This window comes from Schistocerca cancellata, chromosome 7, assembly GCF_023864275.1.
Source record: "Schistocerca cancellata isolate TAMUIC-IGC-003103 chromosome 7, iqSchCanc2.1, whole genome shotgun sequence".
NCBI classification, from domain to species: Eukaryota; Metazoa; Arthropoda; class Insecta; order Orthoptera; family Acrididae; genus Schistocerca; species Schistocerca cancellata.
The window spans coordinates 367,617,634-367,642,901 of record NC_064632.1 but is presented as its reverse complement, the minus strand read 5'-3'; the positions used below and the strand labels follow the sequence as shown (position 1 = coordinate 367,642,901).

Sequence of the window (25,268 nt, the reverse complement as noted above, 5' to 3'; positions counted from 1 at the left end):
TACGGTAACGCCTCTTCACAGCTCTGCAGACGGTTACTGTTTCCGCCTACAGCCGTTTGCGCTTCACGGTGGAGAGCTGTCAAATGCGCTGCCAGGTGTCAGGGACGTCCCTAAGTTGGCTCGACTCTAGGAGTGTTTTAGAGGTAAAAAACAAATTTATTAAAACTTCATGCATGGGGCGGCATTTTTTCATGCATCTTGAACTATGATCGTACCATGACATATTTGTGCAGGTGCCTTCAGCAGCGTATGTGGATACTGTCTGAAAAAATTATTACGAATAGATCTAGTAGCAAAGAAGTAATAAATTTAAAAATCACGCATGTTGGGGCAGTTTTACACACATCTCAGTATTTATGTCATACTCTCGATCTATGAGTAATACCATGACATGATTTTATAAGTGCATTTAGCGGCATATCTGGATAATGTCTGCGAAATTTATTGGCAATAGAGTTAATACTGCAGAAGTTAGAAATTTAAACGTCGTGCATGATGCTGCAATTTTTCACGCATCTCATAATTTGTGACGTCATTTCTCCTGACTTATGATAGCAAGGCGGTTCTTAACCCCAAAGCGGTTATTGCCTGACAGTAATGGATATATGTACCAAGTTTACTTGAAATAGGCTCAGTGGTTTAGGACGAGATGTGGAGCGCACACGCACACACACACACACACACACACACAAAAGCAAGAGCGCGCGCACCACGCATGCACACACACACACATCCATTTTTGGATTTCAACTGCAACGTAAATTACATGCCAATATGGAACATTCGACAAAATGTCCTCTATGTAGGTCTACAGTTTATAAAACCAGATTTATCCTCTACTTTGTTTTATTTGAATTATCATTTGCATTCTGTGTAACGCCTTGCAGGAAGTGCGGTTGTACCCGCTGTCCCTTCTGGGGTAACTGAAATGTGAATGTTGTTGTTGTTGTTGTTGTTGTTGTTGTTGCTGCTGCTGCTGCGATCTTCAGTCGGAAGAGGATCACCCCACGCTAACCTAAGCGACGGAAGTATATTTATTTGCATAACAACTGCAACCTACATACATCTGAACTTCCTTAATGCTATCAAAGCTTCGTTTTCTTCTACAATTTTTACCTGTCACATTTCCCTCCATTGCTAAAATTGACGCCTCCTTGATCGATCAAAATGTCCCCTCACTACCACACCATTCTGCGAAAATCGTACATCAATAGCGTTTTCCATTTCCGCGATATTTGCGGTGCAAGTTTAGATGATTCACGCCGTATGTATTAATTAGATTATGCATGTAACAGTAACCGCTTTTATGTGAATTAGTGTATATTATTGTTAATCGTAAAATGGTATCTTTTTATCCATTATTGTGCCTATAACTAGTTTTTGTTATGAAAACAATAAAAAATGACTTACCGTACTGAATTCAGTCTTTTCATTTTCACTCATATTATCGTCAAACATCTTCTTCTGTTTACATCACTATCACTATATTCTTCAGAACAAACATCCCAGATTACATTTTGACTTTCAATTTCAGGAATAAATTTATAGGTATCGAAAGTCATCGCGACTTTTGTTTTGGTATGCAGACAAGGTCTGGCTGCTTCGACGAGTGCGCGGAGACTGAAGGCAGCAACATACGAGGGGAATTCGGAAAGTAAGATCCGATCTGGCGAGGAATGGAAACCACTGTGAAAATTCGACGAAGCTTTGGCATTATCTCCAGTACGCTTATCGATGGCTTCACGTCGCTCTTTTCAGTTCTAAGCGCACAGTGACAACACCGACTCAAAGGAAGGCCTCGGCGCTTGTTCGTGACGTTACGTCAGCTAGGCACGGCGAACGCCAGGTCTGTTGCAGGCATACTCATAATGGTGGTGTCTCCCTGTCTGACACAGGAAAATGTGAAACTATCGGCGGTAGTTGACCAACACACATTGTTCTGAGAGATTTCTGCAATCAATTAATTGTGCAATTCATTACACTTCTTAACAAATAGTGTACTCCTGAACTTAAATTTCCACCTGTTTTAAGGATTGACACACAAAAACAACTTCATGGTCCAGCAGCAACAGAATTCGTGCTTCTTTACCTTATTTGTAAATCTGAGGAAGTTACGTTTGTACTGGGTTGCTTTTACAGGAAACTGTGAACATATTCGCGCTCTTCTTTAGGTATGTTGGTTGACTATGGGGTGAGGACCACTGAATGTTAATGAAATATCTTGCGATTGGTACACGTTGGGGGAGGGGATGGGGGACAGAAGAAGAGGCCAAAGAGAGATACTTGTTTTATCAAATAAAATTTTTTTCTCTTATAAAGTTTCTCCTTTCAGTTGCAAGACGGGAATATTTATCTTTTCTAATGTGCATGTTTAAAAAAGTTTAAGCTCAGCAGTATTTTCGATGTATGAAGCTATTTTGTTTCCTGTTTAGAATTCCTTTCGTTGAAAACGACTGTAATCTAATGACTGGCAACAGTTCGACATTTACACATGTAAATTAGTTCACATTTCCAGTAACGATGTCAAACGAAAATAAATAAATAAATAAATAAAAAACGAGTTAATTATAAGGGAGTTGGGGTAAGTTTCAATAACAAAATAGATCAAGTAAATATAGTTACTTGAATGTAAAATTTCCGAAGCTTGCAATTGGGCAAAGCATCTTCTCATATTGATCTACGTTTGTTTCGACAGGATTCAGTAATACAGAACTATGATCTTCATTTGTAGCTTTACGATAGTAAGAAAATCTTTCATCTAAATAAAACTGCAGAATCCAAAACAATACCAAACATTTTGCCAAAAAATAGGAGATTTATAGTGATAAGCACGCCCAGGCGTTTCTGCCTGCAACAGACCTGGCTTTCGCCGTGCCTAACTGACGTGACGTCACCAACAAGCGCCGAGGCCTTCCTGTGAGTCGGTGTTGACAGTGAGCACGTGAAGGTGCCTAGAACAGCAGACGCTGTGTCGTAACCCTACGACGAATGTCTAAGTCGGAGCGGCAAGTGTGTAGAGAGGTAGCTGGAAGGTTTAGCTAACTGTTCCACACAAAACATTTTTTATTTTTACATTGGTTTCTACATCGTGACTGATCGGACCTTACTTTCCGAATAGCCCTCGTAGGTCTTTTGCGGGACACGCCGCTCGCAACTGGTTGCGCGGAGTTAAGCCGGCTGGCTGCCTTGCATTCCGACGTGTTCTTATGGCAACCGCAACTAGAAAATGCCAGCTGCCTAGGGCACGGGCCGGAATAGACTGTCGCTTATTGGCTGCGGCAGCGTGACTGACGCAGCTCGGCTGCCTAGTGCGTTACCGGCTGTAATTCTCCTACACACAGACAATATAACTTCCACCCTGATCATTACATCTACATCTACATTTATACTCCGCAAGCCACCCAACGGTGTGTGGCGGAGGGCACTTTACGTGCCACTGTCATAACCTCCCTTTTCTGTTCCAGTCGCGTATGGTTCACGGGAAGAACGACTGCCGGAAAGCCTCCGTGCGCGCTCGAATCGTTCGAATCTCTCTGATCTTACATTCGTGATCTCCTCGGGAGGTATAAGTAGGCGGAAGCAATATATTCGATACCTCATCCAAAAAAGCACCCTCTCGAAACCTGGACAGCAAGCTACACCACGATGCAGAGCGCCTCTCTTGCAGAGTCTGCCACTTGAGTTTGCTAAACATCTCCGTAACGCAATCACGCTTACCAAATAACCCTTTGACGAAACGCGCCGCTCTTCAATGGATCTTCTCTATCTCCTCCGTCAACCCGATCTGGTACGGATCCCACACGAAATGATGAGCAATACTCAAGTATAGGTCGAACGAGTGTTTTGTAAGCCACCTCCTTTGTTGATGGACTACATTTTCTAAGGGCTCTCCCAATGTATCTCAACCTGGTAGCCGCCTTACCAACAATTAATTTTATATGATCATTCCACTTCAAATCGTTCCGCACGCATACTCCCAGATATTTTACAGAAGTATGTGCTACCAGTGTTTGTTCCGCTATCATATAATTATACAATAAAGGATCCTTCTTTCTATATATTCGCAATATATTACATCTGTCTATGTTAAGGGTCAGTTGCCACTCCCTGCACCAAGTGCCTATCCGCTGCAGATCTTCCTGCATCTCGCCACAATCCTCTAATGCTGCAACTTCTCTGTGTACTACAGCATCATCCGCGAAAAGCCGCATGGAACTTCTGACTCTATCTACTAGGTCATTTATATATATTGTGAAAAGCAGTGGTCCCATAACACTCCCCTGTGGCACGCCAGAGGTTACTTTCACGCCTGTAGACGTCTCTCCATTGAGAACAACGTACTGTATTCTGTTTGGTAAAAACTCTTCAATCCAGACACACGGCAACTCCTTCCCATCAGATTCGTTGTTAGGTAACTTATTAGGCCTATTTACTGTGTGTGTGTGAAATCTCATGGGATTTAACTGCGAAGGTCATCAGTCCCTAAACTTACACACTACTTAACCTAAATTATCTTAAGGACAAACAGGGAGGACTCGAACCTCCGTCGGGACCAGCCGCACAGTCCACGACTGCAGCACCTTGACCGCTCGGCTAATCCCGTGCGGAGCCTATTAACTCATGTATAAAGGACAGCCAAAGGAAAACATCACTTAATATGGAAAAAACTAAGTAAGTTGTTCATTATTTTGAAAGTAATCACCATATCTGTTTTGGCATTTATCCCACTGTGAGAGTCAATGACTTCGTCGGAAAACGTTTGCCGTTGCGATTGGAACCATGATTGCACCCATCCATACAACTTTTTCTCTGAAGCAAGTAGACGGACACGAATATCTTTCTTCAGGGCATCAAAAATATGGAAATTGAATCGGGAAAGATTGAGACTTAATGGAGGATGTGTAAGGGTTTCTAAACCACACTTCCGCCTCTTGCTCTAAACAACCGACTTGCTGCCAAGGTTGTTTTGACTACGCTGCTGAAGTTTCACTCGGAATCCCTTACATATCCTCGATTAAGTCCCAAACTTTCCCCACGCGATTTCAACATTTTGGCAGTCGTGAAGAGACAGGTTAGTGGCTGCAAATTTGCTTTGAACGAGGAGGTGCACGCCTCAATACAATCAAGGCTCCATCATTTATTGTATTTTTATTCCACGAATGCATTGACTGCCACATCTCACACTGTGATAAATGTATTAAGTTACGGAGATTATTTTGGAAACAATAAAGAGTTTATATACTTTTTTATTTGTCTCTTTTTCATTTGACTACCCGTTATACATGAATTAATACAACAGAATAAGTTACCTACTAACGAACCTGATGGAAAGGAGGCGCAGTGGTTTTACTCTCCAGGTCCGGTTGGAGGTTTTATTGTTTGTGTGTAGGACATCTAAGTCATTGCATATGAAATTTTCTTCAAAAGTAAGACGGATAGGTTAGTCGTTGAAGGAACAGGGTTGAAGTTTCATGTTTCAAAAAATGTTCAAATGTGTGTGAAATCTTATGGGACTTAACTGCTAAGGTCATAAGTCCTTAAGCTTACACACTACTTAACCTAAATTATCCTAAGGACAAACACACACATCTATGCCCGAGGGAGGACTCGAACCTCCGCCGGGACCAGCCGCACAGTCCATGACCGCTCGGCTAACATGTTTCAAGATTATGGATTATCCCTCCATTTCATGGTTCTTTTGTTAATTATGAGAGTGCTGCCTTTAACAGTTCAACTATATCAGGTAAATTGTTGTACTTCCGTCGCTGTGAAACTCAGTCGTTGACTGGGTTGTTTGCACTGCCAGCACATCTGTACTGTTGAAGGAGCAGAGACGCTCTGTACAACAAACCTGGCAGCCGTTTACAGTAGTGACGAACAGCTGACGAGCCCCGTTGTACAGAACGTCGCTGTCACTCACTGTCACCCACTGAGACGCGAGTCATTGATCTGTGCCCGGTGAACTTGTGAGGGAGTGCGAGTCCCTCCTGCTATATCTGGACCCATCAGATAGAGCACGAACTTGCTTGTACTGTTACAACTCAGCAGTCACACAGCACGTGCCGCTGTGGAGACTGCTTCATCGAACCTCGGACCCAGCGACTCGCCATCCACCGCAAACTCGCCAGCCACCGCAGCAGAAATCGCGAGGGCTGAGTTGAACCTGCTCCACACAGAGGTGAGTTGAGCAACACTCCTCAATTCGCACTTCGATGCTGAGGTCACCACGCCGCCAATCGCCCACTCGCCTACCAAAAGTCGAAGTTCTTCCAGAATAATGGTGCAAATGGCTCTGAGCACTATGGGACTTACCTGATGAGGTCATCAGTCCCCTAGAACTTAGAACTACACTTAAACCTAACTAACCTAAGGACATGACACACATCCATGCCCGAGGCAGGATTCGAACCTGCGACCGTAGCGTTCGCGCGGTTCCAGACTGTAGCGCCTAGAACCGCTCGGCCACCCCGGCCGGCTTTGTCGCAACATATGGCGGGCGACAGTCAGATTGGTAATCCACCGTTGTCCACCGCTTCCAGGCACGCCTTCACTGATCATCGGGTCTCAGTTCGAAGCGGGACTCATCACTGAAGACAATTCTACTCCAGTTAGTGAGATTCCAGGCCGAAGGCGCGTCTGAAGACGACCCAGACAGCGGTGGGATACCAGCCTGACTGTTGCCCGCCATATGACCCGACAGCCAGGACTGATGATCTGTGGTGCCACTTCATTTCATAGCAGGACGTCTTTGGTTGTCAATCGCAGCATCTTTACAAAACAGTGGTACGTCGGCGATATTTTAGTCCTCGTTTTGTTGCTATTGCTGGCAAGCCATCCTGGGCTTACATTTCAGCAAGACAATGCCCACTCGCACATTACGACAGTTTCTACTGACTGCCTTCGTGCCTGTCACACCCTACCTTGGCCAGCGAGGTCGCCAGCTCTCTCCCCAGTTAAGAACATTTTGGAAATAACAAGCAGTGCCCTCCAGTCAGCTAGTGATTTTGACGACCTAACGCGTCAGTTGGACAGAACTTGGTACGATATCCCACAGGATGACACCGTAGAACGCTATCAGTCAAGGCCAAGCTGAATAACTGCTTGCATAAGTCCTAGAAGTGGTCTAGCATTATTGACTTGTTCAATTTGTGAAGCTCTTTCTCTTGAATAAATCATATAATTTTTCTGAAATTACTATTGTATTTCGTCTGTACTTGTATGCCACATCTATCGATTCCCATCCCTTTCGGATAATTCCTATATAGTACGTCTTTTTAACCAACGGAATGGACAGTGTCTTGAGGATATAAGTTGAACATCAACAAAACCAAATCGAGGATAATGGAATGTAGTCGAATTAAATCGGGTGATGCTGAGGAAATTAGATTAGGAAATGAGACACTTAAAGTAGTAAAGGAGTTTTGCTATTTGGGGAGCAAAATAACTGATGGTGGTCGAAGTAGAGAGTATGTAAAATGTAGACTGGCAATGGCAAGGAAAGCGTTTCTGAGGAAGAGAAAATTGTTAACATCGAGTATAGATTTAAGTGTCAGGAGGCCGTTTCTGAAAGTATTTTTATGGAGTGTAGCCATGTATGGAAGTGAAACAAGATGAGAATAGAAGCTTTCGAAATGTGGTGCTATAGAAGAATGCAGAAGATTAGATGGGTAGATCACATAACTAATGAGGAGGTATTTAACAGAATTGGGGAGAAGAGGAGTTTGTGGCACAACTTGACAAGAAGAAGGGACCGGTTGCCGGTTGGTAGGACATGTTCTGAGGCATCAAGGGATCACAAATTTAGCATTGGAGGGCAGCGTGGAGGGTAAAAGTCGTAGAGGGAGACCAAGAGATGAATACACTAAGCAGATTCAGAAGGATGTAAGTTGCAGTAGTTACTGGGAGATGAAGAAGCTTGTACAGGATAGAGTAGCATGGAGAGCTGCATCAAACCAGTCTCTGGACTGAAGACCACAACAACAACAACATAATGTTTATGGCGCTCGGTCGTTGTCATCAAGCAACTTAATCCAAAAGACAAGAAATTACTTGCACTATAATTAAAACAGGAGAACTGTGAAGTTGACCATTTCACAAATTAAAACCAAATTGGAAACAGAATGGTCCAATTATTACTGCCAAAAACAATAGAATGAAGACACATACATCGGTAACGTGGTGTTGCCAGAAAGGTAAAAAGGGAAAATCTAATATCGCTTGTTTCTCGGTAAAATAATTACAGTATCGTAGAACAAAGGTTAACATAACGTAGGGGATTTACAGACGTTAATTTTCCGATGATTTTGCTTTTTTTATTCGTAAAAGGTGAAAAAATAGGCTTTTACTGTTTACTCGATGTAGTTGCCGTAATTTTGGCCAATGGCCTTGCCGCAGTGGTAACACCGGTTCCCGTCAGATCACCGAAGTTAAGCGTTGTCGGGCTGGGGTAGCACTTGGATGGGCGACCATCCGGTCTGCCGAGCGCTGTTGGCAAGCGGAGTGTACTCAGCCCTTGTGAGGCAAACTGGGGAGCTACTTGATTGAGAAGTAGCGGCTCCGATCTCGAAAACTGACATACGGCCGGGGGAGCGGTGTGCTGACCACATGCCCCTCCATATCCGCATCCAGTGATGCCTATGACCTGAGGATGACACGGCGGCCGGTCGGTACCGTTGGGCCTTCATGGCCTGTTCGGGAGGAGTTTAGTTTAGTTTAGTTTTAATTGCCGTAATTTTACAAACAATTTAACTGGAGTAACATTAGGTATTATTACATAGGAATCTATAAACAGGAATATCGCTTGACATTATTATCGTCATGTCGTTCTTTTTCTGGTACATTCCTTTCAACTTACGGACTGATTCACTTAGCATTATATCATCTGCATTTGCGAGACAGTTGAAATTACCACCCATCTATACTCCAGCCCATTTCTGTTGCCTGCATTCCGTTATTACTTTTTCTAAGATGACACTAAACAGAAAACATGCGAAAGCATCTCTTTGTCTGATACCTGTCTCAATCTCGAACTTTTCTCAGGTGATCCGTCGGAAAAGCATAACTGCCCTAGATCTATTCATACAAGTTTGTACCATTGTCACTAGCTTCTCAGGAATTCTGAAGTCAAGCAGTGCACTCTATAGGCTATTCCTGTCGTATTATTCCTGTGGATGGTTTCGTATTCACGTTGAAAGTTGACGAACAGACTGTAGATACTATTACCATTTTCCCAGTCTAGTAAACATGGACTCTATAATGCTAAGACCTAACCTAAGATCTCTGAGCACCTGTTCAGTAGAAGAGATAGGTTTCATAGCAAAGAAGATGAACAAGTACTGATAGCTCTTACGGCATGCACATCTTTATTGAACACTGTGTCTTCTCCGTTTGTTCCATACTACCACCTCTCAAGATATAGAAAGCAAAGAGCTCGCAGTAGCAGAGATTTGTTTCGCACTATGGAAGAAGCGCTCACAGCTCTTAAGGTATGCATTGTAGAGCTCGTGTTTACGGGACAATTTCCTCCGAATGATCGTTCCTGTCATTTCCCTGAACTCTTTATTCGCACGAAGTAATAGCCGCTATCGACAGGGGATCTCAAGTTGATTCCGTATTTCTAGATTTCCGGAAAGATGTCCGCAGCTCGTGGTCGTGCGGTAGCGTTCTCGCTTCCCATGCCCGGGTTCGATTCCCGGCGGCGTCAGGGATTTTCTCTGCCTCGTGATGACTGGGTGTTGTGTGCTGTCCTTAGGTTAGTTAGGTTTAAGTAGTTCTAAGTTCTAGGGGACTGATGACCATAGCTGCTAAGTCCCATAGTGCTCAGAGCCATTTGAACCCATTTTTTTTCCCGGAAAGCTTTTGACACTGTTCCTCACAAGCGACTTCTAATCAAGCAGCGGGCCTATGGGGTATCGTCTCAGTTGTGCGACTGGGTTCGTGAGTTCCTGTCAGGAATAGACGGCAAATAATCGAGTAAAACTGAAGTAATATCAGGTGTTCCCCAGGGAAGCGTCCTGGGACCTCTGCTGTTCCTGGTCTATATAAATGACCTGGGTGACAATCTGAGTAGTTCTCTTAGGTTGTTCGGAGATGATGCTGTAATTTACCGTCTAGTATGGTCATCCGCAGACCAGTATCAGTTGCAAAGCGATTTAGAAAAGATTGCTGTATGGTGTGGCAGGTGGCAGTTGGCGCTAAATAACGAAAAGTGTGAGGTGATCCACATGAGTTCCAAAAGAAATCCGTTGGAATTCGATTACTCGATAAATAGTACAATTCTCAAGGCTGTCAATTCAACTAAGTACCTGGGTGTTAAAATTATGAACAACTTCAGTTGGAAAGAACACATAGATAATATTGTGGGGAAGGCGAGCCAAAGGTTGCGTTTCATTAGCAGGACACTTAGAAGATGCAACAAGTCCACTAAAGAGACAGCTTACACTACACTCGTTCGTCCTCTGTTAGAATATTGCTGCGCGGTGTCGGATCCTTACCAGGTGGGATTGACGGAGGACATCGAAAGGGTGCAACAAAGGGCAATTCGTTTTGTATTGTCACGTAATAGGGGAGAGAGTGTGGCAGATATGATACGCGAGTTGGGATGAAAGTCATTAAAGCAAAGACGTTTTTCGTCGCGGCGAGATCTATTTACGAAATTTCAGGCACCAACTTTCTCTTCCGAATGCGAAAATATTTTGTTGAGCCCAACCTACATAGGTAGGAATGATCATCAAAATAAAATAAGAGAAATCAGAGCTGGAACAGAAAGATTTAGATGTTCGGTTTTCCCGCGCGCTGTTCGGGAGTGGAATGGTAGAGAGATAGTATGATTGTGGTTCGATGAACCCTCTGCCAAGCACTTAAATGTGAATTGCAGAGTAATCATGTAGATGTAGATGACCGACCAGTCCTCCTGAGACATTCTGTACATAGCTTCTGCTCTCTATCTCTCTTATGCAACAGTATCGTATCAGCTAAAGCAAAAGCGAAAGAAAGCCACGGGGCCGGAAATTCTTGTGCCATTATTTCCCTCCGTCCATGCGGAATTCCCGCCGCAGTCACCTCTTCTGGGACGTCGTATTATTAGAGGAATGTAAATGTCGACTCTTTCTCTGGAACTTGTAAATATGACATTTTTTCTGAACGGTTGCATGCAGATTTTCGTAATGGCGAGTCGTGGAGGTCGGTGAAGGTGGGGAAGCACGTTTCTCAGAGCCTAGTCCAGCCTCACAAATTTTCTTCCTCGTCCTCTTCCAGCTCCGGCGAGTTCCAGAGAGGAAGCATGTCTCGCAGGCTGGTGCGACACTCCCTGCGGGGTCGGTTGTCTCGTTAGCTGCAGCGGAGATCCGCTAAGCCAGCAGCCGGGCTGTAAACCTCGCCTTTCCCTTCCGCTACAGCCGTCCCCGGTTCTCGGCGTCCCCCCTGCTATTTGAGTTTACACAGCGCGCCGCCAGGGGAGGCCGTCCTCGCAGGGACGGGCAGACGTCGGCATTTCAATTTCCCGAATGTGTGCCGAGCTCTCGGGTCCGGGGCACCTGTTTGCCGTGTGTACGCGCGCGCCCCTGCGTCTGAATGACGGCGACAAGTGTTTTGCGACGGCCCCGCGCCGCCGGGGTGAATGGGCGGTGTGTGCGCCGTGGAGCGCACTCCAGGGCCGGGATAACCGCGCGAAGAACAGGGGGCTGCGGCCCAGTTAACGGGGTCACGATGCCCTGGCCGCAATTCCCCCCCACGTGTGTGCCGTAGCCGAGGGCCCTCTGCTGTGCACACAGCATCACTAACAGCACACATGCCTTCCGGCGGTCGCCGCTGATCGCAGGGTCGGCGGTTGCTGTTGATCCCGAAACTATTGGGGCCTGCTTCAGAAACGAGCCTCTCCATTCGTTACCGTCTTCGGCAGCGTGATTTCATTTCTTCTTAGCATAAAAATTACATTGAGAATGTAGTACTACTGCCTCTTTGAGTCACTACTTCATTCCCATAGATTTCAGCTGAATGGAGCGGGAGTATAACAGAAAACGTATAGCCTCAAAAGCTTGGATGAAGCAACTACGACGGAGGTAGCGTTTGTGGGAAATTGCGGCAGCAGAAACTGTTTCCGGCTGTAGTGAAAGCTACCGATGAGATTGCCGTCATCTCTCCGCAAACGTAGACGCTTGATATACTAGTAAGACACGAATAACTTTGTGCGTCATAGTCAATGTGAAACGTCCCCTTAGGAAATTATACATGACTGTGCTTAAACTGTCACACAATATTTTTTAGCGCAACGCAATCTGACTTTCAATAATCCCTACAAAAGAATGGCCCTGACTAACATTAACCTATACCTTTCACAAATCACTTACCTCACAAAAATCTTCATTACTCGAACTATTGCAATACAGCGAGCGCCACTACTGCCAGCTAAATAAAAGATTCAAACTACGGAAGGCACTAACTACTGATAGGGATAGTTAGCAAATGAAAGATTTTAATAGAGAACAAACAATGTATTTACCTTAATAGTCATAATATATATAGCAGTTCATGGCATCCAGTCTTACAAATTTCAAAACTCCGCCATGTCTCTCCCCCCACATCCACCACTGCTGGCGGCTCACCTCCAACTGCGCAACACTACGCGCTGTTCACATCCAGCTGCCCAACACTACAATGGCAGACAACAATGCAAACTAGCCACAGACTGCACACAGCACAGCCAGTGATTTTCATACAGAGCGCTATGTAACGTTGCCAATAAGAAAACATAAACAGCCTACTTACATAGCCCCCATGCTCCCCACAGAAAATTTTACAAATTGTTTTGGGCAGTGGCCAATAATGATTTGATAAAATTTTTCATAATTACATTAACAAAGATATCAAATGCACACACCTATTGATACAATGTTGGTCAAAAGCTAAAATTTTCTCACAGTCCATAAAGACAGTCCTGATCATTCATCACAGTAAAATTGCAGTGTTTTTCTCAAAGGCTGAGCAGTAAAAGAAAATACACACGGAAGTAGTGGATTTACATGCAGTCTTGAAGAAGTAGTGTTGTCCTTCCAAAGGAAAGACAGTGCTGACTCTCGACATGCAGACAGGTAATGGGCCACAACAGAGCAAACCCACAGCAGAGTCATTCTACGTTTTGAAGAATATTGCTAGGTAGGTCATCACAGAGCAGACCCACTATAGTCTTGGTAGAGATTACGGTATTGGTGGGCCACCAGAGGTGCAGACCCACTGTAGTCCTGGTAGAGATTGTGGTATTGGTGGGCCACCAGAGGTGCAGACTCACTGCAGTCCTTGTAGGAATAATGGTACTGGTGAGTCAGCAAAGGTGTAGACCCACTGTAGTCCTTGTAGAGATGGCCAGCAGCCATCTGCTGCTACTGTGCAGGTGCACAATCACCATCCCTCACAAAAATCTTCGTTACTCGAACTACTGCAATACAGCGAGCGCTACTACTGCCAGCTACATAAAATATTCAAACAGCAGTCGATGACATCCAGTCTTACAAATTTCAAAACTCTGCCATCTCTCTCCCCACAACCACCACTGCTGGCGGCTCACCTCCAACTGCGCAACGCTACGCGCTGTTAACATCCAGCTGCCCAACACTACAATGGCAGACAACAATGCAAACTAGCCACAGACTGAACACAGCACAGCCAGTGATTTTCATACAGACTGCTATGTAACGTTGCCAATAAGAAAACATAAACAGCCTACTTACAAATGTAACGAATGACCATCCAGTGAAGTAGTTCTCGAGGGGTAGTGAGGTGGCGTCCCGTTAGGAAGTGGGCGTTTACCGTCGATCATCTGCCAGCAAAGCGGGTTATACACTACTGCCCATTAAAATTGCTACACCAAGAAGAAATGCAGATGTTAAACGGGTATTCATTAGACAAATATTTTATACTAGAACTGACGTGTGATTACATTTTCACGCAGTTTGAGCGCATAGATCATGAGAAATCAGTACACAGAACAACCACCTCTGGCCGTAATAACGGCCTTGATACGCCTGGGTATTGAATCAAACAGAGCTTGGATGGTGTGTACAGGTACAGCTGCCCATGCAGCTTCAAGACGATACTACAGTTCATCAAGAGTAGTGACTGGCGTATTGCGACGAGCCAGTTGCTCGGCCACCTTTGACCAGACGTTTTCAATTGGTGAGAGATCCGGAGAATGTGCTGACCAGGGCAGCAGTCGAACATTTTCAGTATCCAGAAAGGCCCGTACAGGACCTGCAACATGCGGTCGTGCATTATCCTGCTGAGACGTACGGTTTCGCAGGGATCGAATGAAGGGTTGAGCCACGGGTCGTAACACAGCTGAAATGTAACGTCCACTGTTCAAAGTGCCGTCAATGCGAACAAGAGGTGTCCGGGACGTGTAACCAATGGCACCCTATACCATCACGCCGGGTGATACGCCAGTATGGCGATGACGAATACACTCTTCCAATGTGCGTTTACCGTAATGTCGCCAAACACGGATGCGACCATCAATTATGCTGTAAACAGAACCTGGATTCATCTGAAGAAATGACGTTTTGGCATTCGTGCACCCATGTTCGTCGTTGACTACACCATCACAGGCACTCCTGTCTGTGATGCAGCGTCAAGGGTAACCGCAGCCATGGTCTCCGAGCTGCAAACGTCGTCGAACTGTTCGTGCAGATGGTTGTTGTCTTGCAAACGTCCCCATCTGTTGACTCAAGGATCGAGACGTGGCTGCATGACCCGTTACAGCCATGCGGATAAGATGCCTGTCATGTCGACTGCTAGTGATACGAGGCCGTTGGGATCCAGCACGGTGTTTCGTATTACCCTCCTGAACCAACCGGTTCCATATTCTGCTAACAGTCATTGGATCTCGACCAACGCGAGCAGCAATGTCGCGATACGATAAATCGCAATCGCGATAGGCTACAATCCGACCTTTATCAAAGTTGGAAATGTGATGGTACGCATTTCTCCTCCTTACACGAGGCACCACAACAACGTTTCACCAACTGCTGTTTGTATATGAGAAATTGGTTGGAAACTTTCCTCATGTCAGCACGTTGTAGGTGTCGCCACCGGCGCCAGTCTTGTGTGAATGCTCTGAAAAGCTAATCATTTGCACATCCCAGCATCTTCTTGCTGTCGGTTAAACTTCGTGTCTGTAGCACGTCATCTTAGTGGTGTAGCAATTTTAATGGCCAGTAGTGTATTATGATTTTAGTTATGTTTAATTCGTCTCGTTTGTTTCTTAATATCACGTATTCTTCAGTTAGCGTCTGATAAGTAACTAAACTTTGATTAATAATTCATTTCATTTATTACAAGTTTGCTGGCGTGACCTTTACCTGCAACAAGTATAGAAATATCTTATTCTTCTTCTCTTTCTCCTCCTTCTCCTCGTCCTCCTCCTCCTCCTTCTTCTTTCTTACATTCCAAGAAGTGGGTGTTGGCACGTCCCGTAATGAAAGAAATTGAACAGTACTGTTATCTCTATCTCTTCATTGGCCATGCCCTCCCCTGTTTCCTTTGGCTGAAACGTAATGCTTGTCATAGCAAGCGATAAGGTGGCATTCTTTCGACGTGCTCATGCCACTTTTTTTGTAGTGCCTAATTTTTCTGTCTTTTTTTTATGTTATCGTTCCACACTTTGTATCTTGGTCCACGGAAAAACCTCAGAGACCTCATCTCGCCTGCTTCAATTCTTCGTTCATCTTCTTTCTTTAGGATTCAGAAGAGCAGGCTTAGCCATCACGCTGTGTAGTCTAAGCATTATTTCTTTCTTCACATTTCTACCAAGATACCTCCTTATAAACACATTTATAGCGTTACATTCCCGTATATTTCTAACTATACATGAATAAGTTTTGTATATTGATATCCCTGTCTCGCGGTATTTAAATGAATTTTATATTTTCTATTACATTGTTGTTTATCACTGGCTCAAAAAATGGTTGAAATGTCTCTGAGTACTATGGAACTCAACACCTGAGGTCATCAGTCCCCTGGAACTTAGAACTACTTAAACCTAACTAACCTAAGGACATCACACACATCCATGCCCGAGGCAGGATTCCTACCTGCGACCGTAGTACTCGCGCGGTTCCGGACTGAAGCGCCTAGAATCGTTCGGCCACACCGGCCGACTGATTATCACAACTATTGCGCTTCTTATCTTATGTGTTTCCCCTCCATTCGCATCAGTTTTGTTCCATTTACAGGTATAACCATTTGATAAGTTTGAAAAACGTTATTTAATTTAAACATATTTTCTTGCAAAGAACTTCCACTGTGTGCTAGAAATTGATCGTCTGTAAATGAAATACAGTTAATAAAGTTCTTCCTAGTTTGTTCTTGGTTGTTGGGGTTTTTGGAGAGAAAAAAGATAAATAATAAAAAAAAACACGTCGCAGCACCAAGAAGAAGTTGTGCGATATAAACGAAAGTTGATAGGCGTGTTTCTACATATGAAAGATGATATCTATCCTAATTTTGCACCAGTCGCGTAAAAGTGGAGGCAGTATGAGGATGCAAAGCAGGTTTGCTTTAAATACACGATCTGATAGTCGTGAACATTAATTACTTTTGAGATTGGACGTGGTGAGTTGGTGTTAGTCAAGAATGTCTTTAAGGCGACAAAGACGCCATTGTCAACACCTCACCGAGATTGAACGAGGTGTGTAATAGGGCTACGAGAGGCAGGATGTTGCTACTGCAATACTGCAGGAAAACTTGGCAGGAATGTAGCCACTGGACGCGATTGCTTGCAGCGGTGGTCACGAGAAGGTACGCTCATAAGAGGACCGGGCTACTCGATCACCAGGTATGTCCCAAATCGAGTTCATGTGGGATACCATCGGATGGCAACTCCAATGTCATCCACAAACAACATTAACCGTCCCTGTACTGATCGACCAAATGCAACAGGCATGGGACTCCGTCACACAAATGTGCATTCGACGCCTGTATAACACAATTCATGCACGTGAACATGCTTGCTTGCACCATTCTGGCGTTTAAACGAGTTATTAGTATACTACCATTTCGCATTTGTGATGGCTTCCCTCGAGCTTTCATTTGTCATTACACTACATTAATTACTTTTGTGTTGCAATTTTTTTCCCGTCAATGTACGTATATAAAGACTGGTGAATTGGTGAGGGACCCCACCCTTGTTTTTTTAGTTCCTGATTTACTGTCAACAATTCTTCGTTTACACTGATACTAATTCATTGGCTTTCAACATATCTAGGGATACATCTTCGTCAGCGAGTATTTCCTATAATTTCATCGTATCTGTCTTTTCATAGGCCTTATCATGCCTAAGAAGAGCAGATATAGAGGCTCGTTGAGCTCCCCTAGTTGTTTCAAAACAAATGTTGCATATGTGCAGGACCTGCTTTTATGAAAGCCGCATTACTGCTCTCATAAAAAGGTTTCTGCTATTCGCCGAAGTTTCCTTTTAATGATAGGTGGACAGATTTTGTAAGTATCATTTAAAATGTGTCCAATCTTGTAATTTCAGCATTATTTTTTAGCTCCTTTTCTGCATACGTTTATAATTATTGCACTATTCCATTCCTCTGGAGTCTTCCCAAGCACCGCATATCATGGGCAGTTACGCAATAGCTTTTTCCATTTAATACTAGCATATTTCATGAGTTACAGATGTAATTCATGTGTTGTTGTAGTCCTGGCCTCCTCTGAAGTGGTTTCGAAGACTGTGTTTGAGATTATGTTGTATTCTTCAACAATCTCGGTGTCGGGATTGTGGGGCCCAGCTTCCTTGACTAACGGCTACGTACGCATGATACCTCAGCCATTCCTTTCCTGGTATTATATCCATCTTCATATTGTCATTGATTTAACTTCGCGAATTGACCTCCATTTCAATCATACTCCAGTCTTCGAAGAGTTCTTTCCCAGCTTTCTCTGTTGACTTGTCTAGCAAGCTTGTGAACTATTGCTCTTCACATTTTACACTGTATCTTCTCTTCCAATTTCTTCCAATTGTTCCAAATCAGATACGGTTTCTTTTATTCCATTGCAGCTTGAATTTAGTTCATTCTTCCACAGTTTCAAACGATTCGAGTTTCGTTGTTTTTGTGTCTCCACTGTCTCCATTGCAGTCTTTTTTAAGATTTCCTTTGACTTATCCCATTCCTGATCTATATAAATTGAATGTCCTTTTCTTGTAACAAGTAAAAATCATTTAAATTTATAAAACGAAGATCGTTTGAACTCTATAGGTATATGTGTGATCACACCACACTGCAGAACTGAGTTTCCTGTTACCCAGTCCCAGACTTCTACAGTCGTCAGTAGAGAGTTGGATGGGATGCTGTGGTCAGGACCAAGTTAGACTAAAGGGTGTCAAGAATACATCACTGACAATAACACATTAATGAGGCAGTAATACAATGTCTTCCAAAGGAAGCGTTCGCCACAGCCGGCCGGCTATCCTGCTAGTTTTGCACCTCAGTGTAGTTGTAGGATGAAACTAACGTGATTACTCAGTGACGCGCTTTGCACATAATGAGTTGTAACGCAACACGGTGTACATTGGATTGGAGTAAAGTTTGAATCTCTGGTCTCAAAATGTTTTCATTCGCCATAGTTTTGAGAGGTTCAGTTTGGGCTACTGTCACGCGCTAACACTGTAGCCCAGTACTCGACCCGACAGCTCTCGAGGGTGCAGCAAGCGCTTTGAGCGTACAGCAGCGGCAGAGGCAGCGGCAGGCGGCACGTCGCGTCCGCTGCTCGTCACCGAGGCGCGCCGCGGCTGTTTATCGCGGCCATTGTGCCGGACAAAGGGCAGCTCGTTAGCGCTGCGCTGGCCGGCTGCGAGCCCGGGACGTCCAGGCCTCTGGGTGCGGCCCGGCTAACAATGAGCGACGCCACACTTGCTGTCAAATCGCCTCCGGCAGTTCGTCATCGCCCTATACTGAGCACGTGGCGGTATCGTTCCACTGCCGTTTAAAATTCACCCTGGTTGCTACCAGCACAACATAGGTCATATAATGGACTTTTTTAACCGAAGGATGTGGAACGAGTCCCTTACCATAAATAACTTCGGTCGATCGCTACGCAAGGGTCATTTACAAGTTTCTAATTATCACACTGGCCTAAATTTAACAGCCGGCCGCTGGTGGCCGAGCGGTTCTAGGCGCTTCAGTCTGGAACCGCGCGACCGCTACGGTCGCAGGTTCGAATCCTGCCTCGGGCATGGATGTATGTGATGTCCTTAGGTTAGTTAGGTTTAAGTAGTTCTAAGTTGTAGGGGACTGATGACCTGAGATGTTAAGTCCCATAGCGCTCAGAGCCATTTGAACCATTTTTAAATTTAACATTAAAGAATGTGGTGTGCGTACCGTAAGACCTTCGGTACACACACCATCAGATTATTTGATTTGTCGCTCTAACGAAGTAGGCGAGTGTCAGCAATATGTCTCGTGGTCTTATTGTGGCGTGTTTATCTTCCGCCGTTAGGTCAGACGATAGTGTGGTGTCACCGCCAGACACAACACTTTCTAGGTGGTAGCCTTTAAATCAGCCGCGGTCCGTTAGTATACGTCGGACCTGCGTGTCGCCACTATCAGTCATTGCAGAAAGAGCGCCGCCACACGGCAGGTCTAGAGAGACTTCCTAGCACTCGCCCCAGTGGTACAACCGACTTTGCTAGCGATGGTTCACTGACAAAATACGCTCTCATTTGCCGAGACAATAGTTAGCATAGCCTTCAGCTACGTCATTTGCTACGACCTAGCAAGGCGCCATTACCAGTTACTATTGAGATTATCAATAATGTACCGTCAAGCGCGATGTTCACCATTTATGGATTAAAGTTAAGTATTCCAGCAGCTACGTACGTTTTTTGCTAAAGTCTAATTTCCTTGTCCTGTTCCAGACCTCACGCCAGCCTGCGTGAGCTAAAACGCGTGCCTTTCGGCTTCCTCTCATACCGATGTTGGCTCTCCTACCAACCCACAACAGATAGAAATGCCACTTGCACGCTTAGAGTAGCTGATTGACGGTGACCAGCTTTAAACAGAACTTGATTAGACCAACTTTAAACAGAACTTGATTAATTTTCACACACATTTATTAAAATAATAACAATCATAAACCTTACTTAACTTGATTCTGGATGCTATTTACAATTGACAATCTGAAGTTCCTTTGGTCTTGGTACGTTAATCTTATTCTCACATATCTCTGATACTTTACAAAGTGTCTATACATTTCTCTTCATGGCTATGTACAGGAATATGATAATCTTATTAGGCGCAGACTGAAACTTGAATACAGACTAATGCAGACTAATTCTGACTGGTACAGACTGGTGCATATAAATGCAGACTGCCTAATCGGAGGTCTGTACACTCGTTATAATACCCCGCCCGTTCAGGTATCACTGCGCGAGTGTGATCCGCGAGGAGAAAAGGTACTACGTTAGCAGCAATCTCATTGGCTGCGTTACATATTAATATGCGGATCGGCGGAAGCAGAATTTGGTCCGTCTCTAAGACAGCGCCATCACGTAGTACGGAGACGGACGAGCGCTGCGCCTGCGCTGTTGTGCTTAGCGGGGCGAGCTCTAGTGGGAAAGTTGTGTACGTGGTGACTACGCAGAACTATGTACATATCAAAGAACATACACTACTCCCCATTTAATTCCTACATCACGAAAATGACGTGCTACAGACGTGAAATTTAACCGACAGGAAGAAGACGCTGTGAGATGCAAATGATTAGCTTTACAGAGCATTCACACAAGGTTGGCGCTGGTGGCGACGCCTACAACGTGCTGACATGAGGAAAGTTTCCAACCGATTTCTTATACACAAACAGCAGTTGACCGGCGTTGTCTGGTGTAACGTTGTTATGATGCCTCGTGTAAGGAGGAGAAATGCATACCATCACGTTTCCAACTTTGATAAAGGCCGGATTGTAGCCTATCGCGATCGCGATTTATCGTATCTCGACATTGCTGCTCGCGTTGGTCGATATCCAATGACTGTTAGCAGAATATGGAATCGGTGCGTTCAGGAGGGTAATACCGAACACCGTGCTGGATCCCAACGGCCTCGTATCACAAGCAGTCGAGATGACAGGCATTTTATCCGAATGGCTGTATCAGATCGTGCAGCCACGTCTCGATCCCTGAGTCAACAGATAGGGACGTTTGCAAGGCAACAACCATCTGCACGAACAGTTCGACGCCGCTTGCAGCAACATTGACTATCAACACAGAGACCGTGGCTGCGGTTACCCTTGACGCTGCATCACAGACATGAGCGCCTGCGATGGTGTACCTGACGACGAACCTGGGTGCACGAATGGCAAAACGTAATTCTTTCGGATGAATCCAGGTTCTGTTTACAGCATCATGATGGTCGCATCCGTGTTTGGCGACATCGCGGTGAACGCACATTGGAAGCATGTATTCGTCATCGCCAAACTGGCGTATCACCCGGCTTGATGGTATGGGGTGCCATTGGTTACACGTCTCGGTGACCTCTTGTTCGCATTGACGGCACTTTGAACAGTGGAACTTACATTTCAGATGTGTTACGACCCGTGGCTCTACCCTTCATTCGATCCCTGTGAAACCCTACATCTCAGCAGGATAATGCACGACCGCATGTTGCAGGTCGTGTACGGGCCTTTCTGGATACTGAAAATGTTCGACTGCTGCCCTGGCCAGCACATTCTCCTGATCTCTCACCAATTGAAAACGTCTGGTCAATGGTGGCCGAGCAACTGGCTCGTCACAATACGCCAGTCACTACTCTTGATGAACTGTAGTATCGTCTTGAAGCTGCATGGGCAGCTGTACCTGTACACACCATCCAAGGTCTGTTTGACTCAATGCCCAGGCGTATCAAGGCCGTTATTACAGCCAGAGGTGGTTGTTCTGTGTACTGATTTCTCAGGATCTATGCACCCACATTGCGTGAAAATGTAATCACATGTCAGTTCTAGTATAATATATTTGTCCAATGAATATTCGTTTATCAACTGCATTTCTTCTTGGAGTAGCAATTTTGATGGCCAGTAGTGTACTTTTTTATATAGACGGTAATGAAATTTTTCGCATACGCTTCGTAAGTTTAGTGCATGCTACTTTAACATCTCATAAATGTCAATCTAATAGCCAGCAACCTACTCGTACATTAGAATAAATGTAGATCAAAACGTAACGGATGTTAACAGGATTAACCTTTAAACGCGAGGTATGATGTTAACAAAATTATTGATTTCATCATTTTAGAAAATATTCTCAATATTGAGGTTAACAGACACGTTCTCCGTGGTTACTACACTGTTGAATTGTACTCCTTTTAATTTCTTGTCTTACAACCGGTATTTCACACCATAGGTGTGATGATGGAGGCCTCCCGAAATACGTCGTGTTATGTTGACTGATATTGTATCTTCGAATCATATATGACTGGTTGCGGATATTAGTTTGTTTTTAAATCTTTATTTTATTGGCACGATAGCCCCAGTCTAAACGTGTGTGGTTTTATGTTGAAGAATTGTGATTCTCTCCTTCACACTAAGGTTGTGTAAAGCGAGAGACGGCGGAGTCGATCCGGCATTTCGCGGGCTATCGCTGCGGCGTGGTCTCAATATCGGCCCTGTGGGTGGTTTATGGGTACCATACGGTGCTATTCTTTCTCCGGCTTTAATAAAGCTGCGAGCGATAGGATCGTGAGGGGAATCTCATTCTTGCGGGCTCCGTGTCGCCATATTTACGACGCCATCAGTCCACTTCAAATAAGTTCCAGAAAAAAAAAATCTGGTAAATCTTGCTCCATCTCCGTTGAAGAATATGGACTAGTGAGCGCCCGGAACCACCTACCACAAGCTCGACATCATCTTGTCCTGGCCTCAAAAAATTACTATGCCACAACATGAGCTCTAGTAAGTGAGTAGCGACAGAAATATTTTTCTCCGTATTGCGGATCCACTGCAGTATTCGCGTATGTATTACTTTTAAGAAAATGGTTTCTGTTAGATCAGGATTGCCAAGTTACTGGCGGCGAGCTTTAGTGAGCACATTACTTTAAACGATCAAGTTCACTGCAGTCAAATAATTGCATAAATATTTTAGTGGCTGAAGCGTTTTTAACTTACTAGTAGTTTTATATAGCCAAGGAATATTTTCTGGCCTGAAGCTATGTCAGAATATGTTAAGTTTGACAATATGTGTGATGTTTTTAAGTCTATCCTTGCAGTGACAGCAAGGGCTCCAGCTGTTCAATATGAATTGAAAACTAAAACACCTACAACCGTCTCCTTTGCATTTAATTTATTTACGCAACAGTTTCGTTGTTCCATTACTCCATCTTCTTTGGCACTTTGACCGACGCAAATTAGAAGGAATCCAATCTCGTTTACAGTCACAACAGGCGCAGATATAACATAACCGGTGTTCGTAGAACTCTGGTTTACACGACACTCTCTCTTCGTTAATCGACCTAGTCGGCTGTTCACAACGAAAGTATAGTGTCGTGTGAATCAGAGATCTACGGACACCGCTTATTTAATACTGGCTTCTGTTATGACTGCACACAAGATTGAATCCCTTCCAATTTGTGTCCGTCAAGGAGCCTGGAGATAGCGTAATGAACAACGAAATTGGTAAATAAATTAAAAATTAAATGAAAAAGAGACGGCTGCAATGTCCAATTTTCATCTCATTTGTGTGATGCTCCTACCAGTAGACGCTTTTTTAATCTTATGAAATTTATTTTTGGACTCTTAGTTTGGGCGAAGAACAACGGTACAAAACAAAATAAACTCTGGCTAATATAGTCGATGATTCCTTCTGGCATCCAAAACAGTTCGGATATTGGTGGGGCTAAATGTAGATAAATCGTGAAAGATAAGTAATGTGATTTTACAGCATTTTTCGTAATGGAACAGTCCCGTTCAGAATGGAAGGCGGTAATGTTTTTGTGATGTAGATAGCAGCGACTGAACATCAATGGCTGTATCATTCGATATTTTCTTACTTCTAACCTTGTTGATAAGTTTTATGTTCCGAGGACACGTTAAGTTCTGTTTGCGTGATAGCTGTTTCTGTAGCAATGTGTTAAATTTGTCCCAGAAAAATCATACTGCAGAGGGTATTGTTTCATCACTTTAGAAAATATTCTCAATATTGAGGTTAACAGACACGTTCTCCGTGGTTACTACACTGTTGAATAGTACTCCTTTTAATGTCTTGTCTTACAACCGGTATTTCACACCATAGGTGTGATGATGGAGGCCTCCCGAAATACGTTGTGTTATGTTGACTGATATTGTATCTTCGGATCACATATGACTGGTTGCGGATATGAGTGTTTTTAATGATAAATACTGCTATCACAGTTGTTCATGAAAACCAAGAATGGAGGAAAATTGAACTGGCATATGCACGCCTAGTTTCCGCGAAACAAGCCACCAGGTGCTACATAGTTTCCCAAAGTTATAGAAAAGACCCACAAGAAAATTTTTTGACTTGCGATTGAAACGAGGGAGCGGGGAAGGAAGCGGGAGGAGGAAGAGTATAGAGGAAGGAAACGGGCAGATAGACATTTTACGAATAGAAATCTGAAGAAGATGGGTGTTTCGGTTTTCGGGTTTTTGCTTCCGATACGTATTTTGGAGTAAAAGATTCAACGTCTGGGTTTTCAAAGATTCACTCGAGGTTATTCATCATGACCTGGTGAAACAAACACACCTAGAGAAGATTGTGTTATCTAAAGAAATAAAAACATATGAACGCTAGTAAAAAGTAAACTACAGTGGTATAAAATACTGTTACTGGTAGAAACTCCTTCACTGGTAGTCTATGCTGAAATTTCTTTTTTTGATTTTCACTAAACAGATATATGGTTAACTAATGGAAGGATGAAAACATTGAGAATAAACTTCCTAAGCAACCAAAGATATTCGCTTAAAGTAGCTCTATTCTATAGATATGATACACTGGATAAACAGGATTGCTATCAACATCTACAATTTTTTTCCTACTATGGTTCAAATGGCTCTAAGTACTAAGGGAGTTAACATCTGAGGCCACCAGTCCCATAGACTTAGAACTACGTAAACCTAACTAACCTAAGGACATCACACACATCGATGCCCGAGGCAGGATTCGAACCTGCGACCGTAGCAGCCAAGTGGTTCCGGACTGAAGCGCCAAGAACCGCTCGGTCACAGCGGCCGGCTTCCTACTATGATAAAGTATCTGTATCATACTGAAAAAA

The 25,268-nt window shown here is 44.1% G+C and overlaps 1 protein-coding gene and 1 pseudogene across 1 annotated transcript in view; one reads left to right on the top strand and one right to left on the bottom strand.

Annotated features, from left to right (window-relative positions):
* Positions 1 to 25,268, bottom strand: part of LOC126092606 (protein turtle-like) — an 855,628-nt gene that overhangs the window by 773,160 nt on the left and 57,200 nt on the right. The window lies entirely within an intron of this gene.
* Positions 8,376 to 8,493, top strand: LOC126092995 (5S ribosomal RNA; annotated as a pseudogene).